Source organism: Eptesicus fuscus, chromosome 24 (assembly GCF_027574615.1).
Source record: "Eptesicus fuscus isolate TK198812 chromosome 24, DD_ASM_mEF_20220401, whole genome shotgun sequence".
NCBI classification, from domain to species: domain Eukaryota; kingdom Metazoa; phylum Chordata; class Mammalia; order Chiroptera; family Vespertilionidae; genus Eptesicus; species Eptesicus fuscus.
The window spans coordinates 14,427,857-14,448,920 of NC_072496.1; the positions used below are offsets into that span (position 1 = coordinate 14,427,857).

General features: G+C 52.8%; 1 protein-coding gene and 1 long non-coding RNA gene across 3 annotated transcripts in view; one reads left to right on the plus strand and one right to left on the minus strand.

The window, feature by feature from the left end:
- The window catches only part of KIF26B (kinesin family member 26B), a 384,278-nt gene that overhangs the window by 221,965 nt on the left and 141,249 nt on the right, over positions 1–21,064 (plus strand). The gene's annotated exons all lie outside the window — the stretch shown is intronic.
- Positions 525–18,217, minus strand: LOC114228483 (uncharacterized). Of its 2 annotated transcripts, XR_003614625.2 has the most exons (4): positions 17,318–17,464; positions 16,810–17,002; positions 14,086–14,227; positions 525–1,014 (listed from the first exon to the last, which is right to left on the minus strand). It is a non-coding gene; the product is annotated as an uncharacterized LOC114228483 (long non-coding RNA). The 2 variants fall into 2 exon arrangements; XR_008555358.1 differs by lacking the exons at positions 16,810–17,002; positions 17,318–17,464 and adding an exon at positions 17,865–18,217.

Genomic DNA, 21,064 nt, shown 5'->3' on the forward strand with positions numbered 1-21,064 from the left:
ATGTAACTTTCAGATGCTCATTTCCTTCTGGATTCCCTGGCACAGTTTCATATTCTCTCTCCCCTCCCCCTCTTTCTCGCTCAGAAATATATATGTTTGATTTGATAACTGGCTCAAGAATTTCCAGCTACATTCTGTTCCTCTTCAGCTCCTGGAGATACTTGGGCGGTAGCCAGCGGGAGAGAAAGTGAGAATATAAAAATAAACCCAAAGATTTTGGCTTGATCGACGGGAAGGGTGAAGCCTCCATTAGTGAGACAGAAAAGGCATGAGAAGGGGGAAGACGGGAGTCCAGTTTGGAAATGCGGAGTTGAATTGCCCCTGACATCTGAGAGGTGCCGTCTCGCGGGCGGTTAGACAAATGAGTCTGGCGCGCAGGAAGCAGTCTGGGCTGGGGATATAAATTTGGGCTCATTGGCATAGAGACGGTGTTTAAAACCATGGAACTGAGCAGGGTCACCAAGGTCCCCATCCATCTTAAGGACAAAATAAGATAAACGTGGAGAGAACGGCAATATTTTCTGTTTATTGAGTTCTAACAATGAGCTCATGTCATAACTGAACACACGCATCACAGATAAGCTTCTCTAGAAACTCACGTGTAACGTGGTTGAGCTACGTTAAATAGGTACAGGTTTCTATGTACAGGCAACCCGGGTGCACGTACAGAAGTCATCGGGAACCCCTGGGGCCTGGGCGTCACTGTGGGGTGAGGTCTCTCCTTCTCGCTCCGCTGTCCACGTTTGGGTTATTTTTCTGTTCTCTTACATGCGCCTTGCTCTGCGATTGGTACGTGAAGGTGCAGGAATGGTTGTTTGGCTGAGATGTTGGTAAAAAGCGGTGGCAACCTTACCTACTAGTAACTTGACTCATTGGAGGGCAGCGGACGGTGAAAAGCAACCCTTGACGTTGTTAGATGACTGACCGCTGTACCATGGCATCCAGTTCATCCGGGAGAGGCAAGTGGGGTGCTGACTGTCCCGGAAAGCATGTCAGGGAGGAGCAGCTGTAGACCTGAGGGATTCAGCCAGGAGGAGGTGGAAGGGAGGAAGAGGGGGAGTTATCGTCAGGTATTTGAAAGGGCACAGACTTGTATGTGGCTCTAGACAGAACTAGGATTCACGGGTAAGGATTGCAAATAGATAAATCTCCATTTAAATAGAACTTCCGCGCACCCACTACCCTGTCAGCGGGGTGACCATCAGTCGGGGGCACAACCAGAGGGACTTCCATGGGCCAGGACCTCTCACAGCTCTGCCAGCTTATGAATTCCATGGGTCTCCGTTGGCATATCTTAAAAAAAGATGGGATGGTGTGGGGGAGGTAGGAGAGAGGGTAGGGGGCTAAAGGGTGATGGAGAGAGACTTGGCTTGGAATCATGAAATATTCTCAGTAAAACAGAGCAGAGAGCTAGTCTAATTTCCTCATCCTATCTAATAAAAGGGTAATATGTAAATTAACCATCACTCTGTCACAAAGATGGCGGTGCCCATAGTCACAAGATGGTGACGCCCAGTCCTCTCAGCCCCGCCGGAATCCCCCAGTCCCAGGGGGGCGGCCGCTGAGAGTGTGCAGTGTGAGCATCCTGGCGAATGCTTGCTTTGTCGCCATGGCAACGAGGCAAGCGTTCCGTGTCCGGCCGCGGATGGGCCTCTGGGCCGCGGAGAGCCTCTGGGCAGCAGGCACGGAGCGGCCAGGCCCCGCAGAGAGCTACTGGTGCACGGATTCGTGCGCAGGGCTACTAGTTTTATAGAAAAAGAGAAGACAGGATCCACACAGCAGTTGATCGGGAGGAGGACTTGATTCAAACCTTCTCTTCTTAGTCCCTCTCCAGTGTCTTCCCACAGTTATGTTTATTTCAGATTTGGCAACAACCCCCACAGGAGAAGGACTTGTCATGTGCCAGGCATTGTGCTGGCCGGGCCCTGTGCATACATTTCCTTCTCTAAAATGTCACCTGTCAGCGGTGTCTCTCAGAACCCATGGTGGGCCATTCCCTTTCTTACTGGGAGGGGTTCTCCATCAGCGGTCCCTGGCAAAGCCCTCTCACCAGCCCTGGGTGCCGGGAAGGCCCGCAGCCACCGCTCAGCTGGGGCAGGACCTGTTTGGGTCCTGTTCCCCCATTTCAGTCAGTCTGTCGGGAGAACAGTGGGGTCCTGGGACGTTCTAATACTCCCCTGGGAGTGAGGACAGCACCCATCCCAGCTTCCTATTTGCACTGCTCCCCGGCACGGGCTGGGGGGAGAGGCCCCATCAGTATACAGGCAGACTCTGGACTCCAGCATCACTTAGCGCCCTGGTCCGCGCGCTGTAGAGCAAGCATGTCAAACTCAAAGGCTAACATGGGCCAAATAAGTGAGGCATGTGGCCCGCGGGCCGTGGGTTTGGCATGCTTGCTGTAGACAGAGAGATGCCACGCTCGTCCCAGCTCTCAGATCTTGGACCTTCCCACATGGAGCTAATATTTGAAGAGATTCTTTCTTTCCCTGGAGAGTCAGACCCCCCCCGTCAACTCAACCTGAAGACAAGGAAAGAGGTTTTCTTTGCCATCACGTGAGGGCAGATGTGGCCACGTGCTGGCAGCATGGTGTGCGATGAAGGCAAGCGCTGGCATCGCCGAGCACCAGCCTTGTTTACCTCCCAGAAGCCCCTGGGGCCTGAGGCTGGGGTTTCGCCCGCAGACCCTGGTCCACGTCCTCACCACTCCGAGCGGACTCTGGCGGCGTGCGACAGCGTGTCACCGTGTCACCATCCTCTCTCATCAGCGACACAGTGGCATCCACCACTCGGCGCCCCCTCGGGCCCGGGGGCCCTTTTCTGTCCTCGCTCACGAGGCCCACAGCGAAGGAAGGGACGGAACAAGGGGGCAGGCGTGTGGGTAAGAGGAGCCGCTGTGGGCCACGGTGGGGAAGTGACGGGCCGTTCACTGGGAGAGACGTTTATTTTATTTTTTAAATATATTTTATTGATTTTCTACAGAGAGGAAGGGAGAGGGATAGAGAGCTAGAAACATCGATGAGAGAGAAACATCGACCAGCTGCCTCCTGCACACCCCCTACTGGGGATGTGCCTGCAACCGAGGTACATGCCCTTGACCAGAATCGAACCTGGGACCTTTCAGTCCGCAGGCCGACGCTCTATCCACTGAGCCAAACCGGTTTTGGTGAGACATTTATTTTTAAGTCAGAGCTTCCAGGGAGCGACATCAGAACTGGGCGTCTCCTCGGAGCTGGGTATTCAGAGATCCACACTGTTCTGCACACAAGCCCAGAGGCTGAATATAAGCATCATTAGCCGGGCTCGGGAGCGCGGGAAGACACTGCCCGAGGGCACCTGCTTTCCGCGCCGCTGTATGCCGTCCGCCCCAGCCCCCTGTGGGTGGAGAAGAGAGAACAGCGCCGGGTAGGATGGGCAGGGAAGGGACCAGGGGGACTCACTTCACTGATGGACTATGGAGCCTTAATTACCATCTCATCGCTCTCTTAAAAACATATATTTTTATTGATTGAAGAGAGGAAAGGAGAGGAAGAGATAGAAACATCCATGATGAGAGAGAATCATTGAGTGGCTGCCTCCTGCACGCCCCCTACTGGGGATCGAGCCTGCAACCTGGGCATGTGCCCTTGACCGGAATCGAACCCGGGACCCTTCAGTCCGCAGGCGGAGGCTCTATCCACTGAGCCAAACCCGCTAGGGCGGGCAACGTCCCATGCCTCTTGAGCCTCCTCCCGGGTGGCTCTGATTACCAGCAGAGCTCCCAGCAGTGCTCCCATCAGTTGGGTAGCCTGGAGCGGAGCCAAGCCTGGGACTCCCTCCGAGGCCAGGCCAGCGGCCATTTGTGTTGGCCTGCAGGGGAGGGCAGTTGGAGGTTATCAATCATGCAGGAGAGGGCAGTTAGGGGTGACCAGGCCGGCAGGCAGAAGCAGTTAGGGTCAATCAGGAAGGCAGGCAGGCAAGCAGTTGGGAGCCAGCAGTCTTGGATTGTGAGAGGGCAGTCGGACATCCCTTGAGGGATCCCATATTGGTGAGGGTACAGGCTGGGCTGAGGGACAACCCCCCTCCGTGCACGAATTTCGTGCACCGGGCCTCTAGTGTTGATATAAAAATCTGTAAATCAGATTTCTTCGTCTACCTTTGTACTTTTCCTTACGACTTTTCTCCATTCTAATACCTCTTCTTGACCTGGAGCCCTTCGCTGTAATAATGGCGTTCGGTCAAGGTCACCTTATACCAAGGCGCCTTTTGCGTCTCCCGGCTTTAGTTCTGCTTCCACGCCAGAGGCGTCCACCTTCACGTCTTTTCTCTTTCCCTTTCCCTCTCACCTGGCTGCCTTCCCGCCACGACCCAGTGCCAATCGCCGTGGGCTATCTTTTTACTCGCTCTGGCCGATACTCTGCACCTCACCTGCTAAAGGAGGCGCCGAGGGGTGTCCCACATTCTGCACCTGTGACCTCACACATGCAGACAAGCTGCACGCCTGACGCAGTCACCTGAGCCCTGTTCCCATGGGGCCCACCGACAGGGCATGGAGGGCGCCGCCCGCCGCCGGCACCTGGTCAGACGCTGTAGCTTCTGTAACCGGACGCGGTAGCTTCGCTGATGCATGCGAACTGACCAGTGTCTGCCAGTCCATGTAGCTGCTGGGATGCCCTTCTGGAAGACTGGCTCACAGATTAGCCGGATGGAAATGGGGTAGCACCATGATAACAGGTAGTAGAGCATCCTTCAACGATTGGACATTTTTGGATAATGTTCCAAATCACGGATTTGGAGATCATTCGAGCGATTTGGAACTTTTTGCGTGTGTCTTTAACACAGGATATAGAGTGTCCCCAAAACTGTGTACACAGTCTTTGACTAATTATACAGGCAGTGTTGATTAAAATACATTCCATTTTCAAAGTTGAGCTGCCAGCTGTTGAAGTGTGCACACGTGTTTTGGGGACCCCCCCCCCCCTGGAGTGCGAGTTCAAGGTGACCGGGCCCTGAGTGTGGCTTTTCCTCTCTGGGTTAAGTGGGATGACAAAAGGTAGGCAGACTCTTTAGTAGTTACGTCTGTTTTCCCAAAGGAAACTGAGAAATAAAAATAACACGGACCAAGTATGCACCAACAGATGCATGGATAAACCACATGTGGCTTTCCCCATGAATTGTCCATGAAAAGGAATGAAATTCTGACACAGGCCCCAACATGGGTGAGGCTTGAAGACCTTGTGCTGAGTGACACACGCAGTCACAGAGGGACGGATACTGCACTGCCACGTCCCTGAGGGACCCAGGGGGGCAAATCCATAGACACGGAGGCTTCGCCGGCGTGATGGGGTGGGGGGCCTGGGGAAGAGACAGGGGGAGCTAGTTTAATGGGCACAGTCTCCGTTGGGGAAGAAGAAAGTGCTGGAAGTGGATAGTGCTGATGGTTGCCCAACAGTGTGACTGTTCTTAATGCCACTGAAACACACACCTGAAAAGGGTTAAAGTGGCAGTTTTCATGTTATATATCTACTTTACCATAATTAAAAGTATTTTTAAAAAAATGCTGCCTGTTCAGGTAGCCCTAGGGCGAGCTCTGCAGCGCCCTGTGAACCGTGACGTGTGGAGGCCTTCTCCGTGGGCACAGGGCCTTCGGGGCGAGGCCGTGGCTGGCCCACGGTGACCCTTCCCCTGAGTGACGCTGACGTTTCTCCATCAGGTGGTGAATCAGTGAGTGAAGGAAAGAGGTAAAATCCCCTACCGCCCTGCATCTTGGTCAGCGGTGATTCTGTGTTCCGGTTCAACGGGAGCGTTATTTTTTCAGCACCCTCCTCCCAGCTGTTCTTCCTAAAGATGCTGGCATTTACTCAGGCTTGACCCTTCCGAAAGGAGCTGGGGAGGAACCCGCACACCCTGATTAAAAATAGGAGGCACACGCTTTCTCAAGGGTTAATGCCGGCAAAGTGAAGCAATAGTTGTTTCTAATTTCAGCGCGCATTTTTTAAGGCTCCTGTGTAACCCATTCCTGTTTTAGCCCCTCCATGTAGGCTAACACTGCTTCATTGAGCATTTCTTAAAAATCATTGAGAAACTCCAGAAAAAGATTCCTTCCTTTTTTTTTTTAAATTGATTTTTTACAGAGAGGAAGGGAGAGGGATAGAGTTAGAAACATCGATGAGAGAGAAACATTGATCAGCTGCCTCCTGCACACCTCCTTCTGGGGATGTGCCCACAACCAAGGTACATGTCCTTGACCAGAATTGAACCTGGGACCCTTCAGTCTACAGGCTGACGCTCTATCCACTGAGCCACACCGGTCAGGGCAGATTCCTTCCTTTTTTGTATTTTCTTCTTCTCCTTCTCCTCCTCCTCCTCCTCATCCTCCTCCTCCTCCTCCTCCTCCTCTTCTTTTTTTTTTTTTAATGAGGGTCATACTTGGAGCAAAAGGAGGAAGAAAAGCATCTGTCAGTTGGATAAATCATTTCCAAGAAAGAGGTTTTAGCCAAGTATAAGATTGAGCAGGCCATTCAAGGGGAAAAGGAGAAAAGAACATCACATGTAGTACCACACAAATGGTTTTCATGTAGAACTTGGAAACACATAATTTCCTTCGTAGCATCTCATTTGATGCTCCCCATGGCTCAGCAATGTAGATATCATTGTTTAACAGCCGAAGCATTGGAACGTCAGCTTTCGTAGGTGGCCTGCTCAAGGTCACGCAGGCGTAGGAAGACGACCCGACTCTAGGAGAGTCACGCTCCTGTCCCTAGCACCTGCTGTCCCGACGTGTAAGGCCCAGGCCTGGGGCTGGCGTTGTGTCATGGCGCTGGCTCCCCATTGTCCACCTTCGTGGCTCCATGTCTACGTGAAATGAACCTCTAGTTGCGGAAAATAGAGACCCTGCGTGTTTGGAGTCTGTTGAAGTGTTTCGGCAGTGCCATGTCTTTGCGTGTGTCCTTGTAACCACAATCACGCCTTCCATTTCTGAAATGGCCTTGAACGCCTGAATTTGCGCTTTTAAGGTGAACAGGTGTAAACAGGTGGGTGGCTCATACATAGCCAGGACTTGATCATTTGCGGGGCCCGGGGCAAAAGCGGGCCTCCTGCTCAAAATTTACTAAAAATCGCAAGATGGTGACAGTGCAGTATTAAACCTAGAACGGGGCCTGGACAAGCCGACGTGCAAAAGCTGTGAGCCGCTCTGCAGGTCGCCTCTGCACGGTGCACGGGGGGGCTGGGGGCGGCCTTCCCTCACCTTCCTTTTGTTTGTTTGTTTGTTTCAAATTTTTTATTTTCCCAGCTTTGTTGAGGTATAATTGACAAATTGTAAGATACTCAAAGTGAGCATCGTGATGGTTTGAAATACTGATACATTGTGAAAGGATTCCCATCTGGTTAATCATCACATACATGCCCTCACGTATTTCTTTTTGTGTGTACGTGCGCGCGCGCATGTGTGTGCATGTGTGTGTGTGTGTGTGCGTGTGCGCGCGCTCGCGCACGTGTGTGTGTGTGTGTGTGTAAACATTTAAGTCCTACCCTCTAAGCAAAATTCAATTATACAATAGAGCCGTGGTCGGCAAACTGCGGCTCGCGAGCCACATGCGGCTCTTTGGCCCCTTGAGTGTGGCTCTTCCACAAAATACCACGGCCTGGGCGAGTCTATTTTGAAGAAGTGGCATTAGAAGAAGTTTAAGAATGTGGCTCTCAAAAGAAATTTCAGTCGTTGTACTGTTGATATTTGGCTCTGCTGACTGATGAGTTTGCCGACCACTGCACTAGAGTATTATCATCTCTGGTCACCATGTTAAGGCCTCATTCATCTTATCGCTGCAGGCGTGTCCGCTCCCCCACACTTTTACGGGTTCCATGCCTCTCTCCGTGGCATCGGTGAAGAGTTAAAGGAAAGGTGGTTGGTCGTCCCGAGACCTGAACCCTCTTCTCTAACCCGCAGTTTTCGGTTGGACGTCTGCTTCGTGTCCTCCACGCATGAGAATGTCCTGTTGGTACAGCGCCTTCTCTCTTCGTTGCTCTGCTGGCGACTGTGAGGCTCACGTAGCTTGTAAAGCCCCCCCCCCGGCCACGTGATAAAAAGGAGCAAAAGGCTTCACCCCCACCTCACCTGGGACCACAGTTTTGCCAGCAGATCCCAGGAGGGTCTACACTCCCTGCAAACACTGACCGAACAGACACCGGCCCTCGCAGGCTGGGCGGGCACCAGGGAATGTGAGGGGGGAGGGGCTGGCGGTGGCGCCTGTCACATCTTGGGCTGAGCAGGACCCCAGAGCCCGGTTCCTGAAGGAACAGCCTCCTGGGAGTGATTCCCCCCATTAGCCTGGGAGACCCTGGCGCCTCCTGGTGGGTCCGTGATTGGGGTCAGATCTGGCCCGGAGATCACATCACTCCGCCGTGGCCCTGTCCTCCTCCATCTGCCTTCTGACGGACCGAGACGGGGGCTGGGTGGGCTGTAATGGAGACTTCCAGGAGAGGGAAGCGGTCCAGCTGTAAGAAGATTATTATAATTATCCCCGGGCACCACAGCGGGCGCCCCATTTGCATTTCAGACGCTGAGATCAGAGGGCAGATCGCTAAGAGGTTAATTTTGTGAGGGAGCCCTTAACTACAGAGGCAGGAGCCGGGATGCTGTGCGCCCTGGGCTGGGCGTGCAGCTGGAAGATGCAAAGATCCCGGGAAGATGAAAGCTCCTCTAGGACTCTCCAGCGAGCCGCGCGCTCTTTTATTTGCAAAGGACCGCTCGCCTCCATCTCAGAGGACTCCCCGGGCTCCCGCTCCCCAGAATCCTTGTGGATTTTAGGGACAGGAAAGCAGGTCTTCCTCTCTTACAAGTCACTGCGAGGCAGGGCCAGCTCGTCCCGGCCGCCCCGTTCGGGCAGCTCGACCTCCTCACCGGGGTCCAGGGAAAGGCCAGGTGTTGATCATCGTACGCATGCCCACCATAAAGCAGCCCTTCGGCATTGCAGGCATCTTCTTGGACGAACTCATTGAAACGCAGCCCAGGGAGGACTAATGCATCCTATTCAACCCTCAGGAGCAGGGGAGAGAGAGAGAGAGCCTCTTTTGCTAAATTGCAGTTGCATTCAATTACGAATAGACATGGATTGGGCTCGTGATGCACATGCAGGGAAGATATTTATACCTCCTGGGAGGAAATCTGATGGCTCGTTTTCTTTTCAAATGATCCAGCCGACAATCAGGTCCTGGGGTGGAAACCCACGAGGTGTCCAGCCACACGGGTTGAAATGACTTTTGACAGCCCGCAGGTATCCGCTCAGCCGCTCGCTTCCCAAGGCAGCCAGACTCAGTGCGTTTTAAGTGTATTTTTATTGATGTCAGAGAGGAAGGGAGAGGGAGAGAGGCATAGAAGCATCAATGATGAGAGAGAATCATGGATCGGCTGCCTCCTGCACGCCCCCCACTGGGGATCGAGCCCACAACCCGGGCATGTGCGCTGACTGGGAATCGAACTGCAACCTCCTGGTTCATAGGTCGGTGCTCAACCACTGAGCCACGCCAGTCGGGGCAGACTCAGTGCATTTTAAACACAGGACTGCATCCCTCTCGAAAGATTTGATGGTAGTGTGCGTGAGGCTTGTCATTTTTCAAAGCTAGAAAACGTGTGTCCCATTGCTGAGTCCTCTCTGGCTGGTGGGCGGGCAGCGTCCAGGGTTATCCGAAGGAAGAAGCAAACTGGTTGCTCAGAAGGTCTAACGCGATGTGGCTTAGTTTAACATCCACCAGAGCTCTCTCTCAGACACGGCTGCCGACATCCACATTATTCTGTCCATGCCAATAACAGCTAACATCCGCTGCATGCCTACAACACCCCTGGCCCTGGGCTAAGAACTTCATGCTAACGGTATTATCTAATTTTTACAAAATCATATTGATGGGGAGTCTGTGAATCACCTGGTTTTATAGAAGGAGAGACGGAGGGCAGGGAGGATAACTAACATGTCCCAGAACAGGTCACTCCACGCCAGTGGTCGGCAAACTCATTAGTCAGCAGAGCCAAATATCAACAGTACGACGATTGAAATTTCTTTGGAGAGCCACATTTTTTAAACTTAACCTTCTTCTAACGCCACTTCTTCAAAATAGACTCGCCCAGGCCGTGGCATTTTGTGGAAGAGCCACACTCAAGGGGCCCAAGAGCCGCGTGTGGCTCGCGAGCCGCAGTTTGCCGACCACGGCTCTACGCGATCGCGCTGCGGGTGAACCTCGTTCTTTCTGTGTCCAAACCTCTTACGTGTAACCGCGGCGCTGCCGACGGAGAATTGTGTCGCTCCCTGGGATAGGAATCAGTTTCAGCTTTCCTGCTCGCGGCACTCCGAGGTCGGCCTCTGCCTTCAGATTGAACTTGGCGGGAACGTGGCTGCGATGGAGGTGTGCTCTCTGCAAGGGGTAGACCCAGCACAAAGGGAAGACGGACTGGAGTCGCCATTCCCATCCCAGCCTGAGTATCCCATCCCTGGGGACTTCTGCGTGGTCCCCACACCACCGCTTCCGTCGAACACACCTTATCACACAGTCCTCATTAGTTCGAGCCTGTCACCGGGCGACAGAATAAAAAGCAGGCAGTTTGATATGAGCATCTCATCAAAAGCAGTGCCCATTTTCCATTCATGCTACTTCTGGATTTTTTTTTTTTCTTCCTCAATATTGAGTCCTTGGGAAATGGTGGGTAGGATGAAAACATTGGGGGCATATCTGAGGGCGGTTTTCTGTTACCTCTCGTGTTGTCTGTGAGTCTTTCTCTCAAGAATCCCAAGTCCTTTGTGAGTTCTCAATTTGTAAAATACACTCCCATTGTAGCCGGAGACATAAGCGAGCAAGGAAACGGTGTTTTGAAGTATCTGTAATATTGGCAAATCACTCAGATCCTTGTATTTTTCCATTTTTTACAGAAAATTCGGCCACATGGCCGTCTCTTCCGTAATGAAGAATTCCTCCTCTTTCGTTTTGTTGCTTAGATTGGCATTCGCCCCATGAGAAATCACCGAACAGATTTAATTCTGTTTATTCTTTCTTTTGAGGCAGCGTATTTCTTCTCTGCTAGAATTACCCAAAGAATGAAATGAATTCCAACCAGAGATGGAAGGGCCTAAACATTCAGGTCAAAGCTAACACGTCAGTGGCTTTTTCTGGCGGGTACCCGCATTTTCCCATTTCTCTCCTGGACTGAAGATAACTATATATTGCAATTTCAGAATTACAAGCAGTCCACATTACTGACGGCTGTTGTTTCTTGTTACTCGGATATAACAGCATCTAGTTTCTTTGTCTAGGGCTGTGGTCGGCAAACTGCGGCTCGCGAGCCACATGCGGCTCTTGGGCCCCTTGAGTGTGGCTCTTCCACAAAATACCACGGCCTGGGAGAGTCCATTTTGAAGAAGTGGCGTTAGAAGAAGTTTAAGTTTAAAAAACGTGGCTCTCCAAAGAAATTTCAATCGTTGTACTGTTGATATTTGGCTCTGTTGACTACTGAGTTTGCCGACCACGGGGCTAGGGCATTCTGCTCACGTGCAAGGCAGCTGGATGGGTACAGGTGACCTAAGTCCTGGGCCGGATGCAGTGTGTGGGGCCCTAATTTGGGTCAGGTCGCCAAAGCCAGCCTGGAGCAGTGTCACCAAGCCTGACAGGGGCCACGGCCTCCAGGCGCTCCTTACGGAGGACAGAAAGAGGGGAGCCCTAAACAGCACGAGGGATTGAAAATCCAGGCAACAGAGTTCTGGGTCAGGTCTTACCGCCTGTGTAAACTTGGCTAAGATACTAAGCTTCTCTTTTCTTTAAAAAATTTTTAAAAAATTTATTTCAGAGAGAAAGGGAGAGGGGGAAAGAGATAGAAACATCAATGATGAGAGAGAATCATTGACCAGCTGCCTCCTGCATGCCCCCCACGGGGGGTTGAGCCCAAACCTGGGCATGTGCCCTGACCGGGAATTGAACCATGACCTCCTGGTTCATAGGTTTATTATGCTCAACCACTGAGCCACACTGGCCAGGCCTAAGCTTCTTTGACCTCAGTTTCTCTGAGAATAAAATGGAGATAATGGACCAGGAAATCTCTTAAGTTCCTGCCAAGTTTAAGTTCAAGGATCTCATGCTGTCTGAGGGCAGGCTATAATCGATGCTCTTCCACTCTCTGCATCTGGGGGGGCCAGGGAGGCGGGGAGCAGTCCCATGGAGCCCCCTGAGGACAAGGGCAGAGCCCTGCCAGTCGGGTCCAGGAAATGCCACTTGGCAGCCTTTCTAGGACCTCGATGTGTTTCACTAAAACAGAGTCCGATTCCGATATTCTCTTCGCTTCGGGCGATATCGACAAGCTGTGTGAGCCTTCTTCTGATGGGGAGAGGGAGGGTCCTGGTTCCCAGAATACAGTGCTCTGCTGTCAGCTTTAGGGAGACCCTCCGTTAACCCCAGGTCCTCGTTGTGTGCAGTGAGAACAGTAAGAAAACGGGGCTAAATCGGGCCAAGAAAAAGCCGAGCTGACAATAGTTCCCATGATGTTTCAGAAGAAAAACAAAGGTGCATAACCAGAGCAGAGAAGGCCCCGTGGCCACTGAAGTCTTCAGTTGACTTTGATGCCAAGGGCACTTGCATTGGTCTTTCGCTGGATGCTCAGGTTGCTCCACATCTGACTACTGTGAGTAATGCTGCAGTGAGCTCAGGGTGCCCGTGTCAGATGGGAGCTAGAACTCAGGGTGCCCGAGTCAGATGGGAGTTAGAACTTAGGGTGCCCGTGGAAGATGGGAGCTAGAACTTAGGGTGCCCGTGGCAGATGGGAGTTAGAACTTAGGGTGCCCGTGGCAGATGGGAGTTAGAACTTAGGGTGCCCGTGGCAGATGGGAGCTAGAACTTAGGGTGCCCGTGGTGGATGGGAACTAGAACTTAGGGTTCCCGTGGCAGATGGGAGTTAGAACTTAGGGTGCCCGTGGTGGATGGGAACTAGAACTTAGGGTTCCCGTGGCAGATGGGAGTTAGAACTTAGGGTGCCCGTGGTGGATGGGAACTAGAACTTAGGGTTCCCGTGGCAGATGGGAGTTAGAACTCAGGGTGCCCATGGCAGATGGGAGCTAGAACTTAGGGTGCCTGAGTCAGATGGGAGTTAGAACTTAGGGTGCCTGAGTCAGATGGGAGTTAGAACTTAGGGTGCCTGTGTCAGATGGGAGCTAGAACTCAGGGTGCCCGTGGCAGATGGGAGCTAGAACTTAGGGTGCCCGTGGCAGATGGGAGCTAGAACTTAGGGTGCCCGTGGCAGATGGGAGCTAGAACTTAGGGTGCCCGTGTCAGATGGGAGCTAGAACTTAGGGTGCCCGTGGCGGATGGGAGATAGAACTTAGGGTGCCCGTGGCGGATGGGAGATAGAACTTAGGGTGCCCGTGGCAGATGGGAGCTAGGACTTAGGGTGCACATGGCAGATGGGAGTTAGAACTTAGGGTGCCCATGGCAGATGGGAGTTAGAACTTAGGGTGCCTGAGTCAGATGGGAGTTAGAACTCAGGGTGCCCGTGTCAGATGGGAGTTAGAACTTAGGGTGCCCGTGTCAGATGGGAGTTAGAACTTAGGGTGCCCGAGTCAGATGGGAGCTAGAACTTAGGGTGCCCGTGTCAGATGGGAGCTAGAACTCAGGGTGCCCATGGCAGATGGGAGTTAGAACTTAGGGTGCCCGTGGCAGATGGGAGCTAGAACTTAGGGTGCCCGTGTCAGATGGGAGCTAGAACTTAGGGTGCCCGTGGCGGATGGGAGCTAGGACTTAGGGTGCCCATGGCAGATGGGAGCTAGACATATCGGTGTGATCACTTCGTAAGTTACATAGATGGTGAAGAGCCGCATCGCTGTCCTTTGAGCCCACACTCTGACAGCCACTGCTAACGGACACCCCGCAAGCAGGCGGGAGTTGCAACAATTGTACGTTTGCGTGTAGCTGTAGCACAGCTCCAAATGGGAGAGGCAGAAATTGGACAGAATTAAAAGGATAAATAAATGCATAGTCATCGTGGGGGCTTTAGCACCCGCTCTCAAGAATTGATAGGGCAGGCAGACAAATAAACCAACAGGGGCATAGAGATCTGAGCACCGCCATTCATTCACTCACCGAGTGACGGACACAGGCCACGGAACTCAACATGGCGCAGCGCAGTTCTTCCCCAAGTCCCCCACGTCGACGGGCTTGCTGGCTCAGAATGCAGGTCAAAGGCCTGACTTCATCCAGACTCTGTGTTTTGGACCCAGTTAAGCTAGAGATTAATGACAAAGAAAAAAAAGAAAATATCCAAACCTTTGGAAAGAAAGAAATGTCAGTGGAAATTCGACACTATATTGAAATTAAATGATAACGAAAAGCTGCCCTATCAAGTACTAACTAACTAACGAACCATCCTGCAGTGTGGATTCCTGACTGAGGCACTTGAGATGTTAGCTAACTATCCCCAGAGGGTAAATCATTATTAGTCCACACATATAACCCACTATCTATGCCCAAGGACTGTGTTTTAAAGTAAATTGCTGACAGGGTAACAAGAATGGAGATCATTATAGTAAAGCCCGTGTTTTAGGTGAGATGTCCAATTATTAAATAAAAAATAATGCTTCGATGAAGCTATGGTGAAACACACTTATTCTATACTCATCCATCCAAACCACGCAACCCCCCCCCCCCCATCATGTTCTATTCATCCATCTAAAAAATAATGCAACTGAACGTGTAATTTCCAGGTGATTTCTCAGCATTCAAACATCACTTATGACCTGTCAAGTTTCCATCTTCTTCCACGTCTCTGGGTATCTCTTTCCCATGTGGGAGTCTTCCCGCGAGCAGAGGGAGGTGGGCGGGATGAGAGCCCGGTCGGCCACACGTTAAGTTCTAACGGTTCAGCCCGAAAGCTTTATCGTGATCAGAGACCTCGAGGGCAGCCAGTGATGAATCGGCCTGATGGGAGGTTATCAGTGTTGGCTCCCGGAGCTTAATTAGAAGCCAGTGGAATATTATCATTTGCTCCGCCAGGAAAATCTTCACTTGAGAGGCAGCTGAGTTAAGGAAGAACAGGCTGAACGCAGAGGCTGTGAGCCATGACGGAAATCTGTGTGTCCACCGCGTCTCAGAAAGAGGGAGGGGTGGGCGGGTCCAGCACTTGGCGGTCTTCTCACCAGGCGATGGTTTCTGTGAAGCGCTATCTGATGGCACTCAGTCATCTATGCTGGGCTTCGCGAAAAGCTAGGGTGGATCCCTGGCCGGTGTGGCTCAGTGGGTTGGGCGTCATCCCATGCACCCAAAGGTTGCCGGTTTGATTCCATTCCCGGCCAGAGCACCAAGTGAATAAATTGTCTCTTGAATAAGAGATAGAGAGATATACATATACATATAGATACACATATAGGTATACATATCTATAGAAAAGACTAGAGGCCCGATGCACGAAGATTTGTGCAAGAATGGGCCTTCCTTCCCCTGGCTGCCGGCACCGCCTTCGCTCCAGCCCGGAGCCACCTTTCTGCCTTCCCACGCTGCCCAGAGGCCCGGACCTGCTGGGGCGGTCCGGCTGCTTGGTGCCTGCATATGCAAATTAACCCGCCATCTTTGTTGGGTTGATTTGCATGCTCACTTCTGATTGGCTGGTGGGCGTCGTGAAGGTATGGTCAATTTGCATGTTTCTCTTTTATTAGTGTAGAAGAGTAGATAGTGTGGAATGTCAAGTTTCCTTCCTCTTAGTAATGGAGTCATTAATATTTGACTCCCTTTTAGCCTGGAATCTTCAATAATTTAGTCACTGCCCCTGGGAGAGGCTTGTCCTGCCCATTTTGCCTCTTGTCCTGACCTCCAGGGTTCCGACTCTGAGCGCCCAGGGCAGAGAGGGCAGGAACAAGGCTCGTCTCCCTCTTGCCTGTCCCTTGCCTCCCTGAGCTGCTATACTGACTCCCACTGCCCTGCCCTGCATCAGGTAGTGAATGTGGCTGAAGAAGTGTAGGGGGGTGGAAGCGGGGCGGAGGGCGAGGAAACGAGCAGGTGCCCTTTAAGAGAAGCAGGTTGCCAGACGAGAGTGGCCACTGCCAAGAGAACTTTGCATTTTTGTGCCCGTTTTTATCTCCGTCAGCTATCTTTCCAGCGAGGCCAGCCAGGGCTCAGGTTCCCTTTGCTCGGGGAGAAAGGCGTGTGGAAGCTCCTGACTCGGGGCAGTTCTCAGTCTGCGCCCCGGCAGTGACCCATATTAGAATGTGAGAGAGAACTCAACATGACGGGGTGTGCGTGTGTGTGTGTGTGTGTGTGTGTGTGTGCGCGTGCGCTCACACACATGCGTGCTGGTGGCTGCCTCCCCTGGAGAGGGTCACAACACGTCACATAATCTAGGTTAATTCAACATCATCCGAGTATGACAAAGTTAAATAAATCTGCCCAGACAGATGAAGGGACGCAGCCGAGGCTACACGGTGAGTTTGGAAGTCAGAGCCCCTCCCGCACACCGACTTCCCGCCATGCTCCCTGGGAAGGAAGGGGGAGATTGGCGTCTGATTTTACTGCTTCGGGCCAGGCCAGCCAAGTCGCTGGAGGCACACAGCTGACCCGCAGCAAACAGATACCTGCTGATGTAGTAAATACAGGCGGCCTCACACTACGGCCCGCGGGCCACATGTGGGTGTTTTTGCCGTTTGGTGTTTTTACTTCAAAATAAGATCTGTGCAGTGTGCATAGGAATTTGTTCATAGTTTTTTTTAAACTATAGTCCGGCCCTCCAACGGTCTGAGGGACAGTGAACTGGCCCCCTGTTTAAAAAGTTTGAGGACCCCTGTGTAAAATCTCAGCAACTGAGACGCTTGCACTCACAGGTGTTCTGGATCTCCACTGAGAGGCCAGGGCAGGGGCCAGGCAGGCGGGGCACGGCTCCGGAAATCACCTGGTTCCCGGAAACAGCTCCTCCGTCACGTGGCTTTCAGGTGCACTACCTGCAGGCCTGGGCCCGGGGGCGGAGGACGGGGAAGAAGCTGGCTCGGTTGGGGTTCTGCCTGTGGTTTTCTGGCTGGTAGGATAACGGGTGCCAGGTGAGTGGCGTGGAAGGCGTGCGGGGGTCCCTTCCCTCAGGGGGACGTTTCCTCCTCCGGATTTGGGGGAGCCTCGGCGGGTGGGAGTGTTGCTTTCCTCCCTGCTCCCCGACTCTCCAGCGCACACTGTTTCGGGCTGGGCAGCTGCCTGTCATCCACTGGAATGTAGACTCTCGCTAAGGACATGGGGGGGTCTTAGACTCGTGCCTTAGGCACCCATCCCTCAGCCCAGAGCGGGGACTCCTAGGCATCCCTCCCAGACCTGGGAGCTCAGGATGAAGTTGCTGACTTACCTCCAGAGCCGATGCCGCCAGGGCACCGACCTCACCCCTGGGAGTGTGACTGGCTGAGTCCTGGGAGTGGCAGTTGTCCCTTTAGAAAGTGTTTGATCTGAAGAAATATGCCCGGCCGGCGTGGCTCAGGGGTTGAGCATCGACCGATGAACTAGGAGGTCACGGTTCAATTCCCGGTCAGGGCACATGCCTGGGTTGTGGGCTCGATCCCCAGTGTGGGGTGTGCAGGAGGCAGCCTATCCATGATGCTCTCTCTCATCAGTGATGTCTCTCTCTCTCTCTCTCTCCCTCTTTCTTCCTCTCTGAAGTCAATGAAAATATAAAAAAAAAAGAAATAGTATTGCTCATTTGGCCCACATCCTGGTTCCTAAAGGAGACTCATTTGCAGTAAGTTTAGCTCACATCTGAGGACTGAGTTCTTCAGACACATCCCGGGTTTTCCGCGTTAGAAGAAAGGTGTGACTCTGGGAAGTACCACCTGTCGCACTGTCTGGCCCGCCCACCGGGTTGGAAACGGGGTTTGCGGCGATAACACCCGGCGGGCTACCTGTTAACATGCTCTGTGCCCGGAGCAAACTGGCAGGCGCTGCGTCTCCTCTCGCCAGTAACGTGTCAGAGGCTGACTCCGAGTTCCTCCCAGACTCTCAGGAGAACATCCAAGACGGGGGGTGTGCGTAGTCCTCGGCCTTCACCAGGGCCAGGCCGGCCCCGGGCCAACGCGAGGGTCACCCGGAATTCGAGGGGGAACCCTGCAGAGCTGGGAAGGGGCCGCCGGAGGGAGGGCGAGAGGCTGCGTACGAATGTGGTGAATTCATTGATTGGTGTCTTCCGTGAAGGTCAGGGGGAGGGTCAAGGTGAAGCTCCTTCCCCTCCCCAGCTCTGCTCCTTGCTCTCTGGAGCTCAAAGCCTGCCTCCATCCCCTGGCAACCAGAGGACAGTGTACATGGAGCCAGGACTCCGTGATGTCACAGAGGCAGAAAGGCGGGGGGCGGGGGGTGGGGGGGGACTGGGCACTGCTAATAACCAGAGACGAAGCATCTTCGGTGCTTTATCTCAGCATCCTGGCGATCCTTGGGCTCGGCACCGTTCTCCCCATTTCGCAGATAAAGCACGACCTTAGAGAACTCGAGTCACTTACACAAGGTCGTCGAGTGTCCTGTGCGGCAGAGGGGACCCTAAAACCAGACCGCCTGGCTCTCTCTCTCTTGGCTTTGCCACTGAGTAGTCACCGCGAGGGAAGCTTGGAGCTGCCCTGTGCCTCAGTGTCTCCCCCCGAAGACCGAGGGCAGTAACGCACTTCGCAGCGTTGTGAGGAGGCTAAACCAGCCGGTAGAGGGACAGCCCTGCGCACGGGCCTGGCGCGGCGGGTTGCGGGGGTTGGTCTCAGCTGCGCTGAGAGATGTCCTCTTGCAGTTGGTTTGATACGTCGGCTCTTTGTTACCTGTCGTTCTGTGACTTTATACAAGCAAGTGGAGCAAATTTCCAATGTCTCTCACATCTGAAAAGGGATGATAGTCCTGCCGTGGCCGACAAAGGGATCACGGAGGTGTTTTTTGTTTGTTTTTTGTCTGCAGAGCACTTTTTAAGTGGAGGCTAATTGCTGTCCTGGGCTGGTCTTCAGAATTCCTGTCAAAATTAGACTCTGTAACGTGAAGTATACGCAATTGCAGTTTTGCTAAGAGTAGCCACAACGTTGGAGGCGTACAGCCGTCCACCAGAGGCCTGTCGCCTCACCCGCACGCAGGCGCAGGCCTGTCGAGCCTTCTGCTAAATTTGGCTGCTCACTGTCTGCAGAACCAGCCCGCCTCCGTCGCGCCCACGCTGTGCTTTTCTGGGGTGCTGGCAACTGCCGCCGGCCGCACTCACACCGGCTGGGCGTCGGGGGTCCTCTGAGCATCTGGCCAGCAAGACACCACCTGCGGCAGCAGACCCTTCAGACCACAGACTCCGGGCCCCGCCAGACCCCTCGGCGCTCCTTTCTGTTAGAGTCAGTTTGTCTATTGTTTTTGTTTGTTTGTTTTGTTTTGTTTTTAAATATATTTTATTGATTTTTTACAGAGAGGAAGAGAGAGGGAAAACATCGATGAGAGAGAAACATCGATCAGCTGCCTCTTGCACACCCCCTACTGGGGATGTGCCCGCAACCAAGGTACATGCCCTTGACCGGAATCGAACCTGGGACCCTTGAGTCCGCAGGCCGATGCTCTATCCACTGAGCCAAACCGGTTTCGGCTGTCTATTGTTTTATAACTCCTTAATACCAGAGCTCTTTATGTTATGATTTCTGCCAACTAGAGATTCCGAGTTCCATGAAAAACCAGATAAAACATTCCCACTTCCTGCCCTGGCCGGTGTGGCTTTGGTTGGTTGGGCGTCATCCTTTGCACCGAAAGCTTGCTGGTCCCACTGGGCTGCAGGCTCCGTCCCCGGGAGGGGGCGTGCAGGAGGCAGGTGATCAAGGTGTTGCTCTCACATCGACGTTTCTCTCTCTCCCTCTCCCTTCCGCGCTCTTTAAAAATCAATAAAAACCCACGTATTTTCTTGCATCTTTTCAAGATCAAGGTGGAGTGAGGAGAAGCAGCAACAATTATTCCGGTGCAAGCTCGATGAGGATCAAAGCTGGGCTGGTCTTATTCCTGGTACTCCATGCAAATTTGGTGGAAGGAAGCAGAAAGGAAGGAAGAGAGGGAGGAAGGGAGGGAGGGAGCGAGGGAGGGAGGGAAGAAGGAAGGAAGGAAGGAAGGAAGGAAGGAAAGAAGGAAGGGTGGATCAGTTATGATTATGGACATTATCTAGGTTGGAAGAAAATGCTTCTAGGTCAGGAGAGATAATTGAAATGTCAGCGGGACTAAAGGACCCAGGACGTCAGCCGGTACCAAGTCCTTCCTCGCCATTGGGGGTGTTGCCCGGAAAACGATCTATATTGGTTAGAAAAGCACCTTACAGAGAACTATTTTTAAACCACACATCCTTTTTCCTAATTTGCCTTTTAAAGGTTACATCTAGAATTTCATGTGCCAGGTTTCCTCAGGCTTATACCTCCTTAACACGGGGATTTCATGTCCACTTGGCTGTCTAGGATGTGAATTAAACTCCTAATTTGTATAAAATGCCACGATTTTCGGTAGTGCCGGCCACCCTGTAGATACCACATGTCAAGTTAAGATACTGGATTTCCCCCCAAATGGCATTTACATTCTTTAACAGTGCTTCCTTTCCCCCACGCAGGTCTAACTAAATATTAGAGGTATTTGACCTTTTCTTGAAAAAGAAATGTTTGATGTCCTGACTCTTCTCACAAAAGACCTCTGTTCTCAAATGCGTTCTATGGAGGGGATTCCTCAGTTCTTTAAAGAGAGAAAACCCTCTCTCAAGTCCCCAGACGGAAGATCAAGGGCCTCGCAGGCCCGCTCATCTGAAGCGAGATTGTGGTTCCTGGAAGAAAGCGCGATGCTGACAATGCCCTCCCCCCCCTCCCCCCCTGGCCAGACCAATGGCAATGGGCGTGGAGCTGGGACATGGGGGTTGTAGTCCTGGCTTTGCCGCGGGGCGGCTGTCTTGCCTTGGGAAGGGGTGAGCATCAGTCTCTTCTCCCGTGAGGCTCCCAGAGTTCCCAAGGCCACCCCAGCCACACTGTAGGGTCTGATGCCACATGGCTCCTCGTGGGCCCATCCCAGGGGTACGAGGCGTTTTTCAGAGGGTCTCCTAAGTGGGGTGATGGCCCAGTGCAGGGGCTCCCCGAAGGAA